Source organism: Tenrec ecaudatus, chromosome 1 (genome assembly GCF_050624435.1).
Source record: "Tenrec ecaudatus isolate mTenEca1 chromosome 1, mTenEca1.hap1, whole genome shotgun sequence".
Classification (NCBI taxonomy): domain Eukaryota; kingdom Metazoa; phylum Chordata; class Mammalia; order Afrosoricida; family Tenrecidae; genus Tenrec; species Tenrec ecaudatus.
The window spans coordinates 121566841-121584981 of NC_134530.1; the positions used below are offsets into that span (position 1 = coordinate 121566841).

The window sequence follows — 18141 nt, forward strand, 5'->3', positions numbered from 1 at the left end:
TGTGGATCCAAGTAAAATCCTTGAAAACTTCATTTTTTTTTCCTCCATTTCCTGTGATGTTGTCTGTCGGTCTAGTGAGGATTTAGTTCTTTTACATTGAGTTGTAATCTGTATGAAATTATTAAATCTTTAGTATTTATTACAGTAACCAATGCATTATGGACAACGCAAATTTTGACAATCAAATTATATTTTTATGTGCTAGTATGTTGTCCAGCACATTGGGACCCTGTACACTTACATTGTACAATCCATGCATGCCCATTTGAAAACAGTCCGTTGTTTTTCTATTTCCTGTGATTATAGATTTTGAAACAGGACCCTTTGGGTGAAATTGATCGTGTCTGTCATGATCTGCATAGATCCTGACTAAGTGGCATTGCCTCAAGAAATGGGGATTACCTACACAGATGAACGTTTTAAGATGTTGCTTCGCCCGGTGTGGTTTGGGTTTCACAACACTTTGCCTTCCCTGTGGGTTGTGTATTAAATGATTGAAGGGAGTACACTTGTATTTCACAATACTTGATAGTAAGTATAGTCAAGTAAGGTATTTCAAAATCTCCCATGGAAATCACTCATTTAAGTGGAAATCCAAACCCCTTATTATGAAATCTGGTTTCTGGTTACAGGATCAGACTTGAAAGGCAACCTTAGAAGATTCATTTCAAACAAAGGTACTCCTCTGTTAGTAAATTACCATTCGGAGATGCTTGCTTAGTACCTGCTGCTTTGCTAAGCATTTGATTTAAAATGATCTCCCTTAATTCTTAACCCATCTCAACAGATGAGAGCTTTTTTAATTGATGCTTAGATAGCTTATCTAACGTCAGGACGTGGGGTGACCGTCCTTGTCCATCAAGTCCCACTCAAGTTGATGCCGATTCCGCGTGACCCCCCCCACGACAGAGTAGACCTGTCTTTTTGGGTTTCCGCTTCCGTAATCTTTTGAGTAGTAGACTGCTACATCTTTCCACTGTACTGTATGTAGATGGTGTGTTGGAAAGGCTCCCCTGTTAGCAAATGTTCATCTGGTTTTTAGAATAAAAAGTGGGCCTAATGTAGTAATTAGCTTAGAGAAACCTTATTCAAACACTCACTGCTATCGAGTCAATGCCAACTCACGGTGACCCGACAGGACAGGGTACAAATCCCCCTGTGGACTCCAAGACGACAAATCTTCATGGAGTGCAAAGCCTTATCTTTCTTCTGAGGAGTTTTGAACTGCTGAACTTGACATTAGAGTTCAATGTGTAACCATGACATCACCAGGACTCCTAATTTACAGAAAGCACATGGAAATTCTTTATTGAATAATTGTTAACAAATATGTCAGATTAGGTGTGCCAATAAGAAACCCATGTATAATATTATCAGTTCAGTGCAGATTAAACTTGTCTTATTCATCTTGTTGGCACATTGACGTGAAATTGTTTCTCTGTAAGATGTGCAACCAGGATGCCTTCTGGTTCTGGCTATCAGGTCAAACTTAAGTTATAGGGCAGCAAGATTGTTGAATCTGTTTCTCTAGATGGAACACTGAAGAATGATCCAGAACAGCTACATATCCCATTTTTAAATGGTCTCATTTAGTTTCTCTCTTTGTAGGTTTTAAAAACAAGAAATCACATCCTATGAAACTCCTTTTTATAAAGTTCATTGGGGAGGCAGTGTAGCAGATGACTCGTAGTCAGACCGAGCTGGGCACGTGTTCAGCTTCTACACACTGACTGCTTCTCAGAGCTTCAAGAGGATATGGCAGAACAGTGCCTAGCCCGACATTAGCCTTGCAGCTTAATAGAAGTGCCATGGACTTACCAAGCCCTTCCCCGATGCTGGCGAAGGGTAAGGTACACAGGAAGCCCTTCAGGAGATGGAGGGACCCAGTGAAAACAGGAACAATGGTGAGGACAGCCCAGCATACCAAGTACTGTTTCCCTCTATTGTAAAATAAGATGTGTCTGAGCCGAAACTGACTAGGTAGAATCAGGCAGCAGCAAACCTAACCTGCTGCCCTTGGGTCAGTTCTGAATTATAGCGACCATGCGGAACACAGTAGAACGGTGTCATGGGTTTCTGAGATTGTACGTACTTAGAGCAGCCGACAGATTCCTTTTTCTTTTTCATGAAGGGGCGGGTGGCTGGTGGGTTTGAACCATTGACCTACGTTAGCAGCTCAGTGTTTGTTTACCGCACGGCGCCACCAGCACTCCTCAACCATAGCAACACCGGGCAAATCATTGTTTTGGAAGCCAAGTGGGGCCTGAAGTGTTGATGTTCAACACTGGTGATGACGAATTTTGCATTTTATTGTCAGAAATGAGCTGACTCACTGGTGATTCAGTAGGTAGGATTCTCACTTTCCATGCAAACCGCTTATCTGTCCATTTGTCACACTGAGGCGGCTTGTGTGCTGCGGTGATACTGAAGGCTGTATCATTGGCATTTCAAATACCAGCAGGGTCACTCATGGGACAGTTTTCAGCAGAGTTTCCAGACTGATAGAGTAGGAAGTAGGAAGAGATGGTCCACGTCTGAAAAAATTGGCCCCTAGGAGCCCTCTCTCTTAGCAGTGGACTGTTGACTCAGATGCTGCTGGCTTAGGAGCCCCTCAGGCTTGACTGGAGAAGAGCTGCCTTCCCAGAGTGAAGTTGACCTTGACGACATTCCGGTGTGGCTCCTCCTTGGCCGCCTATTCTCTGGGCTGAAATCAACATGGTGACTCTTACAAAGGTTGCTGTAAAGGAAACTGAAGCAAACAATATAACAATAATAAGAAAATAAATTTTAATGTGTACCAGTCATCTTCACTTGTTTTATTTTGAATCACTCCCTCTGCATCTGAAAGCTGGGTGACTAATAAGTTCGATGACTGTAAAAGAATCAACCCCCCCCCTTGACTGTACGTGTCGGTGTTGCTCTTCTCTGCACTGTAAATATTTAGTAAATACTGAGTGAGCAAATAAAAACAAGTTTAGAGAATGTTAGTGTTTATGTGGCAGACCTTGGAAGACCCCAGTGGTCCATGCCTTCCCAAAATTCATAGTCTCGAAAGGAAGTGGGCAAGCCAGTCAGAAGACAGAATGGCCTGATAGGAATGTCCTTGTTGGAGTGTCCGCTTGATACTTCCACTGGCCCTGGAAGTGTCTTGCTGCATTATATTAAGGCTAACTTATGCAAGAGAACAATTGTGAAGTCACCGTTTGATGCGAATTGAGGTCATTTTAGAGTGCAGTGGTCTTTCTTTATCCAGTGGTCCATCACTGATTCAAAGTGACTCACAGTCACGATAATGCACCCAGTCATGCTGGCGTTGACAGCAGTTTTCCATTCAGATTTGTGAGGTGGCACGTTTGGTTGGTAAGCCGACATGTCTGGATTCACCCAGTGGAAACCCATCCTGACTCCAAAATGCTGTGATAATTCTCCGCTTCGCTACAGAGGCGTTTGTTCTGTCGGTCCCTGCTATCTCCACTGGCCAGAAGGAAATGACAACCCAGCCTTCCCAGCGGTCAACGCAAAAGCCTTGGGCACTTTTGTCTTCCTTATCAAAAAAATGTCCCCTGTTGTTCTCTTGCCCATGCTCCCTTGGGAGTATTTCCTTCCATGGTCACCCACAGGAGCCTGGTGAAACCCCCTCTTCTTTAAGAAGGAAGGGATTTCCAGAGGCTTGTTGCCTTCAGATTTTCTAGAAGATGTTTTTAAGTCATCTTGGAGTTGATTTTTTCCCCTTCTCCCAGGTCTTTGTCATTATTTTGTACATTGTTCTTTTTCTCCCTCCTGATAGAGTTGACTTTTTAGGTTCAAATACGTCATGCTCCTGAAGACAAAAATGTCTTTGACGGGCCAGGGAGCATCAGCTTTGTCACATGCGTCAGCTCCGCAAGCAGAAGAATTCACTGCCGCTGCTGCTGCCACAAGCAGCTGGGGTTGTCAGAGTTTCTGTGACAGCCCGCGTCCCCCTTTACATTGTGTAGCACGGACGATTCTGTCCTGAGACACACAGCCATGGAGTATTTCCACCACTTGGTACTTCTGTGTGCTGATGGGGAGGGGGAGACTGGTGTCTCCCGGAGGAGTGTGGAGGGCTTGGTTTTCACCAGGCTGGAGAAGCTGGATCTGCATGCTGTCTTTTCTCTTGCCGGACACCAGCGGCCTCCCCCTGACCTGCCATGTTGTCAATATGCGGAAGTTGCCATTCAGGGCCACGGTTGATGCTTCTCAGCAAACGATTCCTTGGGTTTAGGTAAAATAAGAAAGAGACAGGAAACTGGCTGTATAATAAAGCATGTTGGAAAGCATTCGACCAACTCAGTCAAAGACATAGGCAAATGAAACCGACAGTAAGTTCATTTTTCATGTATGGAATTAGTCAATTGGTTTTTGTTTTCAATGATGACTCCCAGATCTGGTGAGATTGCCATTCACAGATTATTGTTCGTGGAAAATAAGATTAACAGGTTTGAGAAGTCATTTGATCTTATACATACCAAGGACCTTAAAAAAAAGGTTAATATTCTTTGACCCAGTAATGTCACTTTTGAAATCCTATGCAGAGGCAATATCTGAGCAGAATACAGAGATTTTCACAGTGTTGCTTGTAATAAAAAGGGAAAGGAAAGATTTGATTTCATAAACTATGATATACTCAGGAATTATTGCACTTCCATTACAAGTGGCATTTAGAGAAATTTCACAATAACATCAAGAATAGCCAATGATCTTAGAGGCAAAAAGTAGACTCTTCTGCCATTGGGTTTTACATTGGCATAATTGTGTAAAAGTAACAGGCCAGGAGGAAGAAGAAGAAAAAGAGACAGAGAAAATATGCCAAATATTAAACTCTCCCTCCCCCTTCTGTGTTTCCTCTGTTTTCTATAAGAAGCACAGAGGAAGGACCCCAGTGGGTTTCTCTTTTTGTAAAACGGGCGAAACGTCGGGATTCGATAGTTACCTTGTGGCAGTGATCTGTTTCTCTCTCGGGGTATTCGTTAACGCCTATTGTGCCATGGCAAAAGATGCTCTCCCTCACTTGGGGGAAGAAATGTATGTTTCCTGAAGTAACTATAGACCTTAGGAACTTTAGCACCACATAAGTGGTTACATTGCATCAAATATAACAATATGTTTATGATTTCTCTTTAGGAATTTTTCAAATAGAAACTAATTGCAGAGTGTCCAGTTGGCCAGCATACATAGGGTAAGATTAATATTCTGAATTATGAACTCGTGGTTAAGATGATTATGAGTAAGTTGGTAGCAATTTCCATCCTTACAGACCTCTTGAGTAAACTCCTTTTGATGTTTTTAAACAGAAACTTAAGCCTCGTACATTTGGGTAAGACATCATCTTCCCATCCTTTGAGTTTTGTGTCCAGGAAAGCACACAGGTGGGTGTATGTTTCATAGTTGTCCTTCGTTGAACACCTGAGTCCTAAGGAACACAGTATCTCCGACTGACTTAGACTCATGCCAGTGTTCTGGCTGATTCTTGTTTAAGACAGTGTCTGTCTGAGTAGAATCAGTTTGCCACATGTCTGTAAGTAATAATGGCCCTATTTTCCTTAAATTGGCTAATCAGAGAAGTAAGCAAGCCCGGTGCTCCGCTTTTGCCTGTAAATCATTCTGCTTTTGCGGTTGTAGAAGATTAATCTCATATCAGCTCTGGGGCAGAGATTTGACTTTCATCTAATGAATAATGAATTTGTACACTGTGTTCAATAGCACCACCCCCTCATCTTGTAAGTACAGAATGCGTCTTAATTGTGTGTCTTCCAGCTCTGAACAGGCCTGGTGATGCAGACGTGAAGGCCGTGGGTCTGTGGCTTACAGCATCCTGAAGATCCCCCTTCTCTTGCTAGGTGTCCCAGATACTCTGACTTGAGTATACTGACATTTCCTTGCTGATTCACAGAGCTGACAATGAACTTCGACATGCCTTTATCGTATCTCACCACTCCCCTGCTTCTGATCCTGCAGTGGTTATCCGTCACTCATGGACTATTATCCAAACCTTAGCCTTGGCTTTTCTACTGTCCCCACACTTGTGACATGCTAACCCGAGGGTCCGCCTTTCTGATCATCCCGCCGAATGTGTGGCTCTTCCTGCCGTGATCTCTGCCAACATCTGCACACACCTGGCCCCACTTAGCGCTGCATCCTCATGGTTTTCCTCAACAGAGAGCCCCAGAAAGCAGCTTTCTGTTCTTCCAAGCGTTTCTGATCTTACCATGTTACCCTGCAGAGTTAGCTCCAGGAGAGCTGGCACCTTGTATAGCTCCACACCTCCATTACTCCATCCAACATAGAGAACCCAAACCCACTGCTGGCAAGCTGATTCTGACTCGTGGCAGCCCTGTAGGACACAATAGTATGGTCCCAGTGGGTGTTCAAGGCTGTAATCTTTGTGGGAGCAAACTGTCACACCTTGCTCCCGAGGAATGGCTGATGGGTGCAAACCATTATCCTTTGGTTGGCACTTGAATGCTTTAACCACTGCCCCACTATGTCTCCTTAGCACATCTCTCTCTCTCTCTCTCTCTCTCTCTCTCTCTCTCTCTCTCTCTCTCTCTCTCTCTCTCACACACACACAGACACACACACACACACACACACACACACACACAGCCATGCTGGCTCACAGTGACCCAGTCAGACAGGGTAAAACTGCCCCTGCCGGTTTCTGAGACTATAACTCTTTACTGGAGTAGAAAGCTCCATCTTTCTCCCGAGGAATGGCTGATGGTTTTGAACTTCTGACCTTGCAGTTCACAACCCAGTGTGTAACCACTACACCGCCAGTTGGTGAAGACTTGTTGCATGAAGGACGAAAATCTTGGCCTTAGGAAATGCTGCTGGTCAGCAATGTCCTCACCAGTTCTTGTTGGGCGTTTTCTTTATTGCAAACCAAATGCAGGACTGAAACCTACCACGGCACCGTTTTAGCCTTGAAGTGACATGATAAGATAATGATGCAGCGTTCAGATACACATGGTCTTCTTGCCACAACAGGCCTGTCCATCCCTGGAGAGCGGTGGCAAGGTGGGATATGTCTCCAGCTATCATCTGTGTTGCCCAGGCTTGTGCCGTGCTAGGCACCCTCTACGACTGAGTGCGTATGATTGGTAATTTTAGAGAAAATACTAGGGCTAGTGGTTTAATCTCTCTTACAGTCTATCTAGTTTGCTCCATCTCCTCCATTTCAGTGTATACAAAATATACTCCTATATCTGGTCAGTTCCAGCTCCCAGCGACCCTGCAGGACAGGGGAGAACTGCCTCATAGGGCTCCCTAGGCTGTCTTCTTGCTGGGATCAGAGCACCAGGGCTTTTCTGCCGCGGAGCCTCCTCGGATTTGAACACCGACTTCCAGTGAGGGGCCGAGTGCTAAGTGTTGTGGTACCAGGACTCCTAACTGTGTGTGTGTGAACATGTGTATACATGGATGAAATGTTCTGGACTATCTTTGAGGCTTCCTACTCCCAAACCATTTTCTTTAAGGGGGTGGTGATCAGAATCAGTGCCGCCAACCTCCCAGCTATTTTCAGAGCTGGCCGTAGGCCCATGTTCTAACACACTGTGACCTTAGAGAAGGCGTGGAAATGCCCCTGAACTGTAGCATACTAATTTGTACAACAAAGAGTTGGACTCTGGTCCCTAAAGGTTCTTCTGGTTTAAATAGTTGCTATAATTGTACTCCTATGAGAAGAATTGAAAGTCGGTAGAAGGAAGGGTTTTTCAGTGATAGAATTCGTGCCTGGTATGTGTGAGAACTGGGTTTGGTTCCCAAGTAATGCCCGCAGGTGCAGCCGCCACCTGTCTTGTCATGGGAAGCATACTGTGGTTATAAAGATGATGCCTAATAAGCTTCAGCTGAGCTTCTAAACCAGGTTCTCAAGCTTCCTGGTGCTGTGACCCTTTAATACAGTTCCTCATGTTTGGTGACTCCCCAGCCATAAGATTATTTGTGTTGCTACTGTTATGAATCTGGTGATCCCTGTGAAAGGGTTGTTTGACACCCCCCTCAACCTCCCCCCCCCCCAAAGGGATCATGACCCACAGGTTGAGAACTGCTTTCTAAGCTAAGATGGACTAGAATGAAAGGCCTGGAGACCTAAGGGATGTAATATCTACAACCATCTTAAACTTGACATCACGAAGGGCCAGTTCAGTCCAACTCAAATCCATAGGTCCGACGCTAGCCAGGGCCCTCTTCAGACTCAAGGGAGCAGCAGGCCAAGGACGACACAGATGAACTGGGAGGCAGGAAGACCACCGGCCAGTGGGCGCAGAGTCCTATGGGCCCAAGGGCAGTGGAACATGGCAGGGTGCTGACAGCACTCAGAGTTGGACAGCCCTCATGGGCCACCCCTGGAGGCGGGCACAGGGTCCCAGCAAACCGGATGGCAAAGGGCCAGAGGGAGATGCCGTTCCTAGTGCATCTCTTATTAAATGGCCGCATCGCCAGGCCGTGACTTGACTGACAGTTTGGGCTCCACCCCTGACATAAAATCACACAGCCACAGTGCAGCAGGGTCATGCCTGAGATAATGAGACCATCTCTCATTATCCAGCCCCTGGTGCTTATTCCTGTGGCTGCAAATGCTTTCCAGATCACACTTTATATTACAGGAAGCATCCAAGAACCGAGAGGCCTGTTCCTGAAAAGAAAACCGCCATCTAGGGCCAATACATGATGTATTCCAAACGTGGTAGATACAGGGGCCAGGGAAGCAGTGTTCCTTTACGTTCAGAACAAGTCGAGGTAATTAGGGTCTAGAGTTGTTCCTGTGGTATTAATTATAATATGCAATCCCTTTCTCGTACGGTTTCAGAGGGTTAGGATAATTTGCCTAATATTTGGAACACTGTTTGTTTCATAGATGGATTACCATTTGACAGCTTTGGGTCAGAATCTGTAGAATGGTGGTTCGTTCACTCACTGCCATCGAGTCAATTTTGACTCATAGCGACCCCATAATGCAGGGCAGGACGGCCCCTGTGCGCTTCCAAGACTGTAACTGTGTGTGGGAGTGGAGCGCCTCAGCTCTCTCCCAGAATGGTAGCTACGAGCCTGCATTCTCCTTTACTTTTCCTGTTTCATTTGACCGTGGTGTCAGATTTGTCCTTGAGACTCATTGGTTTGGATGTCTGATCCCCTGCTTCTCAAGCCCCCATTACTCCTCTTTGCTCTGGTGTTCCTTTCTCATCTGGCAAACGGGTTTCTCTCTGATAGGATAGGGTTCTGGTCTGACAATTCTGGTCTGACAATTCTGGTCTGACAATTCTGATCTGGAGTACCTCTTTGTTGTTTTTTTCATTGTTTTTGCCATAGCTTGCTCTAAGGCAGTGTTTTGATGGTAAATCATAAGAATATTGAACATCTGAGAGTGAGAACATCAACAAATGTCATGCTACAACATGACACACATAGTACATACTACTAGTGATAGGGTGATTACCATATATACTCGAGTATAAGGCACCCGGAATATCAGCCGAGGCACCTAATTTTACCACAAAAACTGCAATAAAAAAAGTGCTGGAAAAATCTACTTATATACGGCACTTTTAAAAGTCCTAAGTACAATTTGCCGTAACTTGAATATGTTGTAAGACAGAGGGCTTCAAAAAGTTCGTGCAAAGTGGGACTAAAAGATAATGGAATTTTTTTCCCACAAACTTTTTGAAGCCTACTTGTATTATCGAGAAGAAAGAGATTTTCGGTTCTTCAGTCACCAAATTCTGTCAAAGTTTCTTTTTCCTATGGCAGCATCTGTTTCAAGGAGCCCTGGTGGTTCCATGAGCTAGGTGCTGGGATGTAAACCACAAAGTTATTGGTTCAAACCCACCAGCGTGAGTCTGCGTGCTTCCCTGCTCTTGTCAAGATCCACAGTCGTAGAAGCCCCGAACAGTGTCGCGGTGAGTAGGGGTCAGCTAGAGGGCAGTTGGTTCATTTTCTTTTTTTATATCAACTGTTTTGAACGTTCCTGGCATCCCATGAGGGCTAGGAGATCGCTGCCCGTCCTTTGCAGACGCCTCTCAGGAAGTGATGCGCTCTGCTTCCCTGCCACTGGATCCGAGCAGGCCGCATGACTTCTGTTAGCGGGATCATGTGTCAAGTGGCGTGAAGTAATTTCTGACACTGGACCTTGAAAAAATCTGCTGTTTCTGCTCTTGCACCCTTTCCGTAGTCTCTCAGAACTTGGCCACCCTGCTGCGAGGAAGCCTAACCAGCTGCATGGAGAAGAGACGGGATTCCTGGCCAGTGCCCCTCCCCAGTGGGTTTCCACGGCTGTAAATCTGTATGGGAGCAGAGGGTCTCATCTATTATCCAGGAATTCAAGGAAGGAATTAACGAAGGAACTGTTCACACTTGAAGCAGAGTGTAGAGGGGATTATTTCCAACCTAGGACTTTCTAGGTGAGAAGATGAAAATTACTTATTTCCAGCTTCTCTTCCCAGCTATGGTATTCAGAGTAAAAGAGGCTTCAGATGCAAAGTTCAACTCCAAAAGACTGCCCATAAACCGTGATCTCGGGTAAAAATCAAGTCAAGGGCATTGAGGTAAAATCCTTGTAAAGATTTTAATTATGCTTAGGTTAGTGCCTTGTAACCCATGTGAGGTAGCTGGGAAGAACTTCTAAGAAGACCAGCAGTGTGATTTCCCAGGATCCTGACTTATTGTCCACTGTAGACAGGAGCTCCTTTGTAAGTATGTTTTTTCCAACAAACGTTGTAGTTTCTACTAATGGAATGAACCACAGTGGGCTTCACAGGAAACCCACAAAGCATTTAGCAGATTTCTATTATCTTGACCACTCTCTTCAAAGAGACAGAAGATATTCAAAAAGAGCCTTTTGGAATTATATTTGTAATATAGAGCCTTCTGGAATTATATTTGTAAAATAATAAAGGCAGACTGAGAAAGCTACTTTGCTGCCAACCATGGGCCATTTCTTATGGAAAGGGAAGAGTGATTCAGAATGCTGTGCCAAGAGGTTACAGGTAGAACCACAATCCAATGATGTCTATCCACAGAGAAAAGAATTGCCTCCTAAATTGACAAAAGTCCCCTAACAACAGAGTAGCGCCCTGGCAACAGTGCCTAGCTGGGTCGCAGAATTACTGTGAGCCAGTGACTGCTCTGTACGTCCCCTTTCCCCTCCCTGTGTCCTGTATCCATGTCCTATTCCTGCCTCCCCTTTTTTATGTTTGGTGAGAGTGGCAGATAAGTTGTTTTTATCAGTTCATAGGTCTCTTAGTCACACCCAAGGAGTTACACCCAAAGCCTCACACTTAAGGATCCTCGTCTATAGCTCTACCTGGAGAGAAAGATCCCGGACTTCAAACCTGAGCTTCCTGCCGCAGTGAGCTGAGACTTGTGGGTAATGTGGGAGAGGTTGAGTGCGTTTTACACGTAGGACGACGGCGACTAATGCAGGATCAGAGAGTCTGGCTGATGGTGATTTAAAGTTGTCTGCAGGTTGGGGGCCACTCCTCTCCTTGAGGGGTGCAGCCCTTTTCCCCTGCCCTTGAATTTGGGCTGGCCATGCGATTTCTTTGTTCACTGGGGCATGGGGGCATGACGGTGTGCCTCTTCCAAGTTTATGCTCAAAGTGCTTTTGTGTGTGGAACGCCCTTCTTAGAGCCCAGCCCTGTGCTTTATGAGGACCCTCAAACAGCCATGTGATGCTTCACATGGAGAGTCAGCTGTTAGTACCAACTACCAGCTTCACGGATGAGTGAGCCCTCTTTGTGCCAGCTGACACCACGTGAAGTAAAAGACATAAAAACCTTCCTGTTCTTTTAAGTTTGGGAATATGCAGCAATGGTTAGTTAGCCAGACGTCCTAGCCGCCGCATCTCTTACGTTTTAGCCCCCACCAGTGAACCGCCTGCCGCTTTGATGACAGCCTACCCAGAGAGTGCAGGGGATTCGTACAGTTCTCCCCTGCCTTCTGGTTCGTTGCTCCCTGCATTTTTTGTTCAGTCATTTATGATACAAGTACTTGTTTGGCACTGTGTGCTAAAAACTGTGGAAGATGCCATACTGGCAAAACTCAGGTGCTTCCATTTTGTTTCCAGATGACTGCAATAAAGCTAACATGGCAATAAAGTGAGTCACACAAATGTTCCGCGTTCCCAGGGCATTTAAAAGTTATGTTTATACTATACGATAGGCCAGTAAGTGTGCAGTGGCACTATGAAATAGTGTGAGAATTACCAAAATGTAACACACAGATCCAACGTCCTGTAGGCTTGCTTAATGGAGGGTTGCCTCCAACCTGCACTTTGATGGGGGAGAGGACACAGTATCTGTGAAGTGCAATAAAATGAATCTCTCTCTCTCTCTCTCTCTCTCTCTCTCTCTCTCTCTCTCTCTCTCTCTCTCTCTCTCACACACACACACACACACACACACACACACACGTGTGCCTGTAATAGCATAGGCTCAAATCCAAATCTGTTCCATTACTGCCTCTCTGGACCTTTCTATCTGATATCTCTAGGTGGTGTTGAATTTTTGTTTGCAGTGATGTTTGATTCTTTAACTTCCTCCAAATTTATAGCACCAGCCACCATTCTTAATCCATGCCCAAACAATATAGACAGCCTTTCAACTGGCTCCCTTGTTTCTGGCCCTTCCTCAAATCCATCCTGCCAAGCTCAATCCGTCAATGAGTCACTGCTCTGCTTCCTGTCCCGCCTAAGTCTCTGATGGGTTCATGTAGGAGATGCAGGGACATATTACCCAGTAGACAAGGTAAGCTCAGACATCTTGCGCATACTCACTAATCTATAGTGAGCATTTTCACATTTGTTCACCACATCAGTGATTCTGCTTCTAGGCATGGCTGGCATCACAGAGGCTTCCTACCGCAGAATCAAAGCCTCTTCAAATGTGCAATCCCTGCCAGGAATAGACCGCTCGAACCTCTTGAGAGTGGAGCAGGTTGTAGTGTGTGAAATTCTCCAGGTGATTTTTATGGACATCAACTCTAGAGAACACGACCTTACCAAGACAAAGTTGAGATGTCCATTGGGACTATGGGAAGGTCACTTGAAAGTCACTGTACTGACCAAAGGAGTTTCCTGGTGGCATAGAGGGTTATGACTTATGCTGCTAGCCATAAGGTCAGCAGTTCTAAACTACCAGCAGCTGTGTCTTGGGAGAACATTGAGGCTTTCTGCTCCCGTAAAGTTTTACAGCCTTGGAAACCCAAAGCGGTCGTTTTAATCACTGTAAGGTTGCTGTGAGTCAGAATTGACTCAATCGCAGTGAGTGTGGTCTTTGGTTTTGGTACTGACAAGATCTGAAATAAAGGCTGAAGGGCTGAAGGAAACTGGTAGATCGTGTGTCTTGCTAGTGATTATTTAAGTGCTTGGGAAATGCTGAATGCTTACCATCAGATCACTGTGGTTTATTTAGTGTAGAGGCAACTTTGGATGATGCAAACGGTTAATTTACTGGGCTGCTCACCAAAAGTCTGGAGAATGGAGCCCACCCAGAGGCACCTTGATTTGAGGAGAACTGGGGTAGCATAGAGAAAAGCCCTAATAACCCAGCAGGGAGGCATTTCCCTCCAGAAATAGAAACCAATTATATGGATTTACATGTTAGATCCAAGAGCCATCTTGATGAGAAGCAGCACAAAACATTTAGAAAAGATGAAGGGCGGTTTTTAAATAAATTTAAAATGAGAATAGTGTAGAAAATGCCTATTTGGAAAGCTTTGGCTGGAGCCCCACTGGCGTCTGAGATGGAGGTCTTTGAAGTAGCCTCCATTTCTCAGGGCACGATGCCTCTCAATGCCGGCAGATCATCCGCCGTTTATTTTTTCACGGGTTATTTTGGAACTGCTTTCAAAGGAAAATAAAGGCTACTGGGAAGTTACGATGCCTAACTTGGATATTACTGTTACAGTCTTAAAGAATTGGGGGTGAGCTTGTCAAATTCATTTATGTGCTTTAAAGCGCTTTTATGATATTTTAATGATGTTTAAACGCTGAAATAAAGGGATTAGGACCATAAAATCCTTTACTCTGAAAGGTTTCTTTGATCTAATTTAGTCTATTTGTATCTTAGAAATAGCCATCTGATTTGGATCGAATCGTCATTGTTTGATAAAAGATGGCCTGGAAAAGATTTCCTAGATACACAAACAATATTAGACACCGTAATTACAAGGGACAACTGTGCTTTCTTTCCAGCTAAGTACTTCAGCTCGAAAAATTTGCATTATATAATGCAAAGGAATGCTTTAGACTTTTCCTGCATCTTTAAGTCCAGATGGTATCTATTTAAATATTAAGACCTGTAGTTCTCTAGAAAATATTTCATAGAAACCGTCTAGCTGGAAAGTAGATGATTTGCCATATAACTGGAGGCATTGTGGAGGTTACGCGCTTTCATTCTTCTTTTGAAGGTCTAGAATATTGATGCCAGATACAGTCAAGGTGGCTCCAGCGGAGAGCTCCCTCTGCGCCGCAGAGGAAACGGCCCGATCCCGCACCGTCCTCACAATGTCTGTGATGTTTGAGCCGATCGATGCCACCATGGTGTCAGTCCACCTCCTTGACTCTCTTCCTTTGGGCTGACCCTCGACTTTATTAAGCATAAAGCCCTTTTCTAAGGGCCTGTCTCTCTTGATACGAATCCAAAATGTGTGAAAAGAAATCTTGTCATTCTGAACTCCGAAGAGTTCCCTGGCTGTACTTCTTCCCAGACAGACATTCTTCACCAACACCATAATTCGACTCCGTCAATTCTTTGTCCGTCTTCTTTCCCTGTTGTCCAACCTTCACATGGCTCTAAGGCAATTAGAATACCATCATTTGGGTCATGCTCATCTTGGTCCTTAAAGTGACGTCCTTGTTCGTCAGCACTTTGTCGAGGTCTCGTGCAGCAGATTTGCTCAGGGTGATATGTTGTTTGAGCTCTCAGCTGCTGCTTCCATGAGCATTGACTACTGTAGAACCAAGTGAAATGAAATCTTTGACAATCTCCGTGACTTCTCATTTGTCGTCTGCTGCTCCAGTTGCGAGGGGCCAGTTCTAATTCATGCCAGGGTAAGACTGGGAAGAGAGCTCCCTAGTCTGCCATTTCTTTAGGTTTTGAGAGAACTATTCCTGTGATGTGATTAATGGGATGGGATGAGATAATGCAGTCTGTAGGGGGAAAAGCCTGTGATTTGAATCTGAGAACCTCGATTCTAGAGGTAACTTCGTCCCTTCCTGGAGTTGACACCTTGGGCAACGTTGGACACAGCGTGCCTTGTCCTTATGAAGAAGAATAATCCCTCAATGAGATGTCAGTATGAAACTTGAATGTGAGCGTTTTGAAAGGTAGCAAGGCAAATGACAGATGATTCGAAATATTAATAAGAGTGAATCTTTGTTTGCTCTCATTGACAAGGAATTCACCAAAAATTAATTAGATCATTGGAAATAGAGTATATATATTTTTAAAAAGATGAATCAGAAAAGTTCTTTATAAAAACTGTGTACTTGGAATAAATACAGCAAATCTATATCTCTGGTATGGTCCTCTGACAGGTAAGTCCATAATAGTTTGTCATTATGATTCTTTAAAAATATTCCCATCAGTTTGAGGTTCACGGCTCTCCTTGCAGAGACACTTTTTAAAAGTAGAAGACCATATTCGTAGTGCTAACGGGGAACGGCCTTATGTCAGAAATACTGTGATGGCTGAGAAGGATTCTTGAATTATTCAGTGCATTTTCTTCCGGCATTTTAGAGATGCAGGGCTGTAGAAGAGGTTGAAAAATGCTTCACATGTTCTGAGTCTTTTGCAAAACATAGATGCCGTCATGTAGTGTGTGTTGTAAATCTTTTAAAAATGAATTCCTAGTTTTATGAATGTATATGCCAGTGGTACCGTGTTAGTTAGGAGTGCAAGCTAGGTGGTTAGACATATTAACTGTCTTTTTTGCTTGCAAAACAATTTGAATACTGGATGCTGATTACTCTACTTTTAACAAATGCAAATTATGCTCTCCTCACCCCACGCCCAGGTATTTTCTAAACATGCTAATTTTCGTTTCAGCACCATGTTTAAAATACACATCTAACAGTGTGCTCACAAAGCTCAGGGGAAGAGTGTGATTAACAGAAACATATAAAATATGCATTATTTGCAGAAAAATAAGGTAATTATAAAATAGGCTTTGTACAGGGATTTGTAAACCCAGAGTACATTGCAGAAGTGCCCAACGTTTTGATCTTAGAGATAATAAGGCCCCAAGATTATTGCCAAAAATATCCAAAATATTATTTGGAATCAGTGCCCACAGATAAACTTCAAGTACTTAATAAAACAAAAACAATAACAAACAAAGATTTCATCTTTACATAAAAATAGCAAAAATTCCTGGCTGCTTTTTAGAGACTGCATAAGTACTCAAAATACTATTTTGATACACAATTAAAACATTTCTAGTTTTTTCAGATTTTTCTCAAGGATCAATAGATATGTAATTTAAACTATCACAACGATCCTCTAAGTAGATGCTTAATTTAAAAACTAATATAAAATCTAATTCTACTTTAATATAATTTCAATCAATTTCAGCCATATGTCTGAACTTAATTCCAGCCATACTTCTGGGATATGTCTGGAAAAGCATATACATTTTTACTTTTTCTAGTGAAATTGGTGGACCTCACTTTGGAAGACCCAAGGCTTTAGATAGGTATGTGAATTATAAGAACGATGCATAGATCGCATTGTGGCTATCCTTGAACAGGCCATCTAATAAAGGCAAGAAGGACAGACGGACATAGATACATGTAGATTGTGTTCCTTCTAAATTTCTACAGTAACTTAGCTATAATTGAAAGAGTTCAGTGAGTTTGATCCTAGGCACTGTTTGCCAGACATACTCCAGGGTGACAAATGAACTGGCCCCAGTTGATAAGTCTATATAAAGGAGAGAATCTCTCATAGCAGTCAGTTAGCCTCTCTCTCTCTCTCTCTCTCTCTGTGTGTGTGTGTGTGTGTGTGTGTGTGTGTGTGTGTGTGGCGTAATGATTATTTCAAGATGATCTGTTCTTTTTTCATAGAATGAAGACATTCACAGAGATGGTGTTTCTAAGAAATTTCAAAAGGTGTAGACCTCCTGATTGAAGCATATTCAACTAACTTGATTTATTTTTTTATGCTAGTAAGTATAAATATTTGAACGGCATAGATTTAGTCAATGATGACTTGCATTCTTAACTGTGGTTTTGGTGAGAATTCACCCAGCAGGTTAGTCTACCTTTTAACACCCATGACATAAATTGCTGAGGTGTTGGGCTGTTAATGGCAAGATTGGTGGTTCAACCCCACCACCTTCTCTATGGGAGAACGATGAGGCTGACTGCTCCCATAAGGATTTATAGCCTTGGAAATTGTAAGGAACATTTCCAGTTGGTCCAGTATGGTCACGTTAAGCCAGAATCACCCAGATGGCAAAGAGTTTGGGGGTTTGAGGACACGCAAATTGCTCGATGGCATTGTTGTATTCCCTATTGAATAATCCCTCCGTCCCTGCTAGAGCTGTTTGCCTTTATATTCTTTGTCCATTTCAGTTGCATATCTTAAATGAATTTAACTCTTCGGGCCTTTGGAAGAACAAAGGAAACCATAACGTAAGCTGGAAGAATCCTTAGAGGTCATCCGGCCCACTCTCCTCCGCGGCAAAAAAAAAATAGATTACTTTGCAGCATTTTTGAAGCATAGTCATACACACGTAAGAGGCAGCACGACATGGGGAGCTGAACGATTCCCAGAAGAGTCTGTAGCTGCTTCACCTCAGATTGAATTAAGATAGGACTGTCTGAAGTGTCTTCTCCCTTAGCCCCACTCTGGAACATGCTTTCCTCGAGGAGGAAGGGGGCACAATTGTAGAGAGACAGTCTCCCGTCCCCGAGCCATCTTCTACCTTAGCCGAGCAGCATCACTTACCTATGTTCTTCCGTAGGAAACAGCCTGTAGAGAATGATCTCTTGATCACTTGTTACCCATTTAATCTTTAACCTATAACTGAGCTAAGGCGATCTCATTAGGGAGGCACCCAAGGACTGTGGCCCCTATATCTGGGTCCACCTATTAACATGACCAAGGTATGTATTTTAGC

General features: G+C 43.8%; 1 protein-coding gene across 4 annotated transcripts in view; it reads left to right on the forward strand.

The window, feature by feature from the left end:
* The window catches only part of LRRC8B (leucine rich repeat containing 8 VRAC subunit B), a 73781-nt gene that overhangs the window by 43162 nt on the left and 12478 nt on the right, over positions 1 to 18141 (forward strand). For 3 of the 4 annotated variants that reach the window (XM_075558182.1, XM_075558174.1, XM_075558167.1), the window contains one exon: positions 17084 to 17184. The gene's annotated coding sequence lies outside the window, so the exon portion shown is untranslated. Of the gene's footprint in view, positions 1 to 5172; positions 5201 to 17083; positions 17185 to 18141 lie in introns of those variants that run through there. The other variant, XM_075558188.1, reaches the window with a different exon arrangement.